The sequence below is a fragment of the Sander lucioperca genome, chromosome 20 (genome assembly GCF_008315115.2).
Source record: "Sander lucioperca isolate FBNREF2018 chromosome 20, SLUC_FBN_1.2, whole genome shotgun sequence".
NCBI lineage: Eukaryota > Metazoa > Chordata > Actinopteri > Perciformes > Percidae > Sander > Sander lucioperca.
The window spans coordinates 2,205,302-2,212,500 of NC_050192.1; positions in this window are offsets into that span (position 1 = coordinate 2,205,302).

The window sequence follows — 7,199 nt, forward strand, 5'->3', positions numbered from 1 at the left end:
ATACAGTATTAGGGGACCACTAAGGCCTATATAAAAGAGACTTCAGATACAGTATTAGGGGACCACTAAGGCCTATATAAAAGAGACTTCAGATACAGTATTAGGGGACCACTAAGGTCTATATAAAAGAGACTTCAGATACAGTATTAGGGGACCACTAAGGTCTATATAAAAGAGACTTCAGATACAGTATTAGGGGACCACTAAGGTCTATATAAAAGAGACTTCAGATACAGTATTAGGGGACCACTAAGGTCTATATAAAGAGACTTCAGATACAGTATTAGGGGACCACTAAGGTCTATATAAAGAGACTTCAGATACAGTATTAGGGGACCACTAAGGTCTATATAAAGAGACTTCAGATACAGTATTAGGGGACCACTAAGGTCTATATAAAAGAGACTTCAGATACAGTATTAGGGGACCACTAAGGTCTATATAAAGAGACTTCAGATACAGTATTAGGGGACCACTAAGGCCTATATAAAAGAGACTTCAGATACAGTATTAGGGGACCACTAAGGTCTATATAAAAGAGACTTCAGATACAGTATTAGGGGACCACTAAGGTCTATATAAAAGCATCAAAAAAGCAGCATGTCATAGGACCTTTAAAGCTGCACTGATCAATATTTTCATTTCAACACAGATCAAATGTGAAAGCTCGGTTATGTCAGATGTGTGTTTTCAGCTTGTTACACTGTGCTCAGATGGCAGAAATAGTGCTGCTTTACAATAAAAAACACCATAAGTACTTAATAAATTCCTCAGAATATTAATATTGTGTACTTAATAACCACCTAGTAATTCAAAAACGATACATTTATCTTAAAAACTAAATTGTTAACCCCTTATTACTTAACCGCTTCTCTTCTTTCCTTGTGCTCACGTTTTTGTATAATAGCACATATGGTTCCTTATCTAAATAAGTAACGTGCTTTACAAAAGATGAAAAAGGTTAATAACCCTTGTGTGGTCTTCCTGTCAACCATGTAACTTTTTGTTTTCAGGGTCAAAATTTAAACTTTTTAAAACTTTGTTGTTGTTTTTCCAAACTTGTTGCTTTTTTTCCGCTGTTTTGTCCATGTCCCAAAATGTTTTAAGCTTTTCCTGACATTTATGTCACTATTTCCGATGTTTTAGACACATTTTTTTCCAATTTTTTTTTCACTTTTCCCGACGTTTCGTAGCCTGGATGCCAGCCAAACTTAGCCCCGCCCACAACATTTGAGGTCGGGAAGTTCGGTCTGGACTTGATCCGTTGTGGAGCAACTATGCTCGAACCAGAGCTGTTTGGACCAATCAAATTGTCAGGGCGGGCTTTATACGATGATGGACAGATGATCAACAGTAACGTAATCAACCACGTCACCAAAGAGCGCTTGGGTTGAATTTGTTTACAGCAAAGATGGCTGCTGCTGGAGAACTGAGATGTGGGTCTTGTTTCTCCAGAAATTCACAGCCAGACTGTCATGGCGGCTTGTTCAGAATACGATCTCATATTGTACTAAAATAGTTCACCGAAACGTGTTTCTGAAAACATTTTAAGCGCAAAATAGGCCATGCAGTTGCTGAATCTGTCTTCATTTCAGATCGACAACGGTCAGTTTAAAAGATTTTTGTCAGATTTTGAGAGGCTCATCCGCTCGCCATTTCTGGGTGAGTCCCGACTGCCCTGTCTCTAACTGAGCATGTTGGGTCGGCCAAAATGAAGGCCAACGGCTCCTCGGACGGACGACGGCACGGAACACACCAAACAGACTCGAGTTACCCAAATTCGATTGAAAGTTTAATTCATTTTACTTCTTAAGAGCATTGTATGGATCCACGTTATTTTGTTTGACGATCTGGTTGAAACCCAAAATTCGTATTCTTCTATAGAAACTTTTTGAAAGAACAAAAGATTACAACACAAACACTACAACAGAACAATTCGAGGCATCACTACTCAAAATAGAGCACATATTATGTAACATAATTACACTGTCAATTGCAGGCTTTAATCTAAAGCATCAACACAAATACCCCCCAGCTGCTGTTTATCAGGATGTATACAAATGTTGTGTGTGGGCCATGCTGGTTTGGGATCAGTTTAGTGGATGGTATAAGTTGTGCAACAGGGTGAAAGCTGAGTAGCAGCCTACTGAGATGAGAGGATCAACGAGCATCAACCATGGTGTGATAGGCTGACAACTCAAGGGAACCTGCCCCAAATGTAGGCCTACTCCGATTAAGCCTCAACATCCTTTTAATGGGCCTATGATTGCCATTAATTGCCAACAAGACAAAAACGCCACTATTGAGACGTAACTTCGCATGGATGATATGTATCGAGAAGTTGGGGGCTTTTCCCAAACATTTCAACACAACATACACAATGATGCGTTGATTTTGGTTTTGAAGTTGTAGCAGCTGTTGTAGCCGTTGTGTGTAATGTGCATTCATTACCCATAGACACTCTGAGACTGAGACTAAACCAGTGGCGACTCAGACGGGCTACATTCTACTCACTCTAAATGTATTTTCAATCAATTTCAGTGTCATTTTGTCCTGCCGTGTTGTTCAACATTTCAGGGCCTTGCTCTGGGCTGCATTTTATATTTCCTCCATCATTTAAATGATAATACCCATGCCGGTTATACCCTATGCATGTATGTGTGTCTACAGGTTGTTGTTTTTCCGTCCATCACTTTGTAATGCATGGCAGATGTACGTACACTTGATTTTTTTTACATATTTGATACAGACTTAAGCATCAAACCCAACATATACAGTAAGTCTAGAGAAACAGAGACTTCATTGTTGGGTGTCATATGACTAGATTAAAACTTGGACTGAAACACTGATAGTGTCCTTTCATTTTCGGAACAATCAACGAGGGAATTTCCACTGGCAATTGATCCAGCTCATCGCTGATCCCTGATGTGTTCATCTAATTGCCCAACCCTAATTCCTTTCCCCGTACCTGCTCAGCCTGTCCAAGGATCAAAAACATGTTTTCACCGGCCCCAGCAACATTCGACACCTGACCATTAAGAGGCGTCTAAAGGAACGTTCTCAGGCTGAATCCAGAGTTGGGATGTGAGCCTAACTTACATTGTTTTCTGTTTGGGTGGGAGCTGGCAGCGGGCACGCCAAGACCTTTGTTTGAGTTGGAAGTAGCGGCGGAGAGCCCGTGTCACAGCGGGGTGTGTTTATGTGCTGTGGTGGGCGTTAATGGGCTGGGAGAGAGCCTCTGACTCGGCAGTTCTCTGTGGAAGCATAAACTGTCTCTGAGCTGTGATCTCATACTGCTGTTTGGTGTGTGTGTGTATGTGTGTATGTGTATGTATGTGTTTGTGTGTGTGTGTATGTGTATGTATGTGTTTGTGTGTGTGTGTGTGTGTGTGTGTGTGTGTGTGTGGTGGTTGTGATCAAAATGTTCTTGATGAGGTTGTCGAAGCAACGTCATTGTAAAACTCCGCTATGATGATGTAAAAAACAATCTGTTTGAACTACATCAATGGTTCCAGTGCTGATCCTTGCTCAGGCTTTTTTTGGAAAGTCCAGTTATACTTGTATACAGGCCAGTCCAACAGGAATGGCAGCACGAAATGTATTGGAACCATATACTGCAAAAAAAATGGACGTAGCATCGGTGATGTCACCTATTGGTTTGTGGACTGCCGTTTTGAAGCCAGGAGTTTGCTTTTGGCCCTCGACGTCTTGGTATTTTGGAGCCAGAAGTGACCAGATTTGGACAAAAATGGCGGAGCTGGGAAGGATGACTTTTGTGTAGGGTTTCAATTGCACTGTACTAAGCTAAACGCTAAAGAGGGAAAGTCGAGGGAAACCCTTCTGGTGTGAGTCATCCAGCGGAGATTTACTGGCGGGTAAACACGGACCGTATAGTACACAGAGCTGGTTGAAAATCAGCAGACTTTTCCATTAAGTTACCAGCTAGCGCTAGCTTGTTTGGCAGAACGCTGAACGAGACATTTTCAGGCGAACAAAAATCTTCCAGTTAACTTTGATGAAGTGAAAACACAGTGAGAGGGTCAAAGTTTAAGATTAAAAACACGGAAACACCCCAAAACAAGTTCAGGTCTATTTTAATGTACACAGTGCCATGGTTAGCATTGCTAAGCCTCTGTCCTGATTGACAGGTTGGCGTGTAGCCCCGCCCTAAAGCAGCTGCTGTATTAAGAAGGCTTAGAAGACTTGAAAGTAGCGACTGAGTCCATAAACTTAATAATCAACGTTTATTCAGGTGATAAATCAAGCAAGAAGTAGGCTCATTTCCCCATAGACTTCTATAGACTTCTTTTTGGGGCCATCAGAGTCGACCCCTGCTGGAAATTAGACAGAATGCAGCTTTAAGTCACTTCTGCATTAGCTTCACTTTTCAGGCCCAAGTTGCTGTTTGATTTGCACTCTTGTCCAAATAAGCTGCGGCTAGCAGGCTAACTTTAGCATTCCACAAGTTTAAAATGATACAAAAGATCAATACTTCCTGAATATAAAGTCAATCCTACCCTAACTCTCTAATTGGCTGGATATGAGTGACTCAAATTCAGTCAGACTGAACTCGAATTGAACAAGGCCACATCTATTTGCGAGAGGATGTGAACATCCTCTTCTCCATTGAAAATGAATGTGGACATAATTTTGGCACGACTGTGGAATTAGGGTTAGGTGCCAGCTAGTCTCGCTTTGCCAGACCTTCCTCCACAGCGCTGTGGAGGAGCTGCGAGTCCATACAGGATTTCCAGGATGGGAGAAAAACGTGCTTTAGTTTATTGGCATGTCTTTAAACTAATCACAAAGCAAAATAGCCTCGGGAAGGAACTTGTTTTTGGTGGAATATGTGTACGTTCAAAAGTTTTTTTAGTCGTGCGAAAGAAAATTCAGATTGGACAGGTAGTCTAGCTAGCTGTCTGGATTTACCCTGCAGAGATCTGAGGAGCAGTTAACCATAGTCCTCACAAATCCACCAGAGTTTAGAACGCCAACACAAAGAAAGACGAAGGTAACGGAAATCTGGCCGAAAATAAGGACATACATTCCTGGAAGTGGAAGGTCATGGATATAGACTAGGTGCCAGCATACATTGTGATTTATGATTGATGATCCAACAATGTGTTATGTGTTTTTTTTCCACCCATGCAGAACAAAGAGAAGACTAAAGCAGAGAGGCTGTGATTTGACTACAGTCAAAACATGTTGGACCAAACGGAAGCAGACCTGAAGTTTAAAACCAGTAAGTCATATTATTGTACATACACACGAGAGATGGTTACAAAACTCGCCCACTGATTTTCAAGACATGATGATGTCATCTGAACTGGCAAAGCTGTTGTCTGTTTGGCTAATGTCATTCAAGTTTTAGATTTTAGATAGGATACAATCCATTAAAAACTAAATATGACTAAATGTAGCTATGTGTAGCCTTTTGAAGCCCATTCTGAAGTCATTTATAGATTAGGCAATCCTTTCTCTTTTTTCTGTTTCTTTGTTTCGATTTCTCACGGCTTAATCTGTCTCGTGAATTGTTCAGTTGAATGAAGGATTATGTCCATGCTGTCTGAAATTGGGTCATTTGTTGATGATGTCCCTCTGTGCGTATCACTCTGTCATCACAGCCACGTTGCCATTGTTGTCTCCAGGAGTGGCGGGGGTCAACTACGTGACGTGGCTTAGTAAACCCACAGTTCCTGTTTCTGTGCTACAAAAGAAGGCCTTTTGTTTGAATTACACACCCTCGCATTTTAAAATTAAACACATAGTTGTGACGTTTGATGCCCGGCGCAGGCTGCCACTTCCTCAAACACGATATGATGACAGAATGAAATCGACCGACAGCAGGGCGCATGACATTGGGAGGTGTGACTCAGCAAGATGGATATTAGTTTGTTGCTGTCTTGTTCTGTTATTAGGGCTAAAAGGTCACTGCCAATAGTTGCAGAAAAGACCACCAAGATTAATCAAACAAGTATCTGAATAAGTGTATGTGTGTTTGCTCTTTTGACATGAAACTATCCGAAACTTACTACTAACTATACCAAAACTAACTACTAACTACTTCACATAACTACTTATGGTATTTTTTATGTGTGAGACTGAGCGTAACATCATGAATGTTTTGAGGAGAGGTTTTCCGAACGTGTGCGATTTATTGCGTCAAGACTATAAAGACACACAAGACACAGAGTACAGAGTGAGATCAGGGAGGTTTTTTGCTGCAAGAGAAGGCTATGATGGCACGCTTTCCCCCTGCTTTTAAGGATGGCCATTCCAAACAGGTATACTTTTGCCATTAGACATGATCGGACGATACATTATGAGATATATGTTATATACAATAGTTGGTTTCAAGTGTACTTAAGTTAAGTTAAAAACGTAAATTTCTTACAGGTTCATTTCCATGTCAGTCTCACCTGTCTGACACTTGCCAAAGCTTCCGGACCAAACGGCAAGTCAATCTAACCCTGGCCCATAAACCTCGTGTTATGAGTGCAAGACCTAATGAAGTGTTAACGTTTTCTATTTAGAAATACATGTTCTATTGATGAATAAATTGTGATGTCGAATATACACAAAAAAATCAACAAAAAAGTTTAAAAAGGCGACAGAAAACATTAAAAAAAGACAAAACATCCTTTTTACAGTATGAAGCTCGAAGAAAAGTACCGTTGGGTACCAGGTTAGGGTTAGGGCTAGCCCTACCGGTACCCAAATCTGTCCAAAAGTTAAGCAGAAAAACTGAGAACTTGAATAAATGTTGCTTAAAAGTTCAAAGTGAGTTTATGAATGTTATTTTGTTAATCGCCAATCGTTCTGGACCTCTGACCTGGAATAAAGATCAGATACGGACCTTTTGAGTGATAAGTTTGAGAACCCCTGTCCTAAACTAAGATGTCAGCATCCAATCCTGAATATATTCACACTCATTTTAAAGTCAGCTCTCACTTTTATCGGACTGGAGGTAGTCACGCATGGCCAGACCCTCCTCCACAGCACCGCGGAGGAGGGTCTGGCTAGTCCACGCAGCAATCCGGGATCGGAGAAAAACGTGCTCAATTCCCACCCCCCCTCAAAAAATATGAAAGACAACCCCAAAAGAGGTAAAAAATAAAATAAATAGCCGTTCAATACAACAATGAAGTGAACAATGCAGAAGAATAATTAACTAAAAGAATTACCTTTACATAAATAAA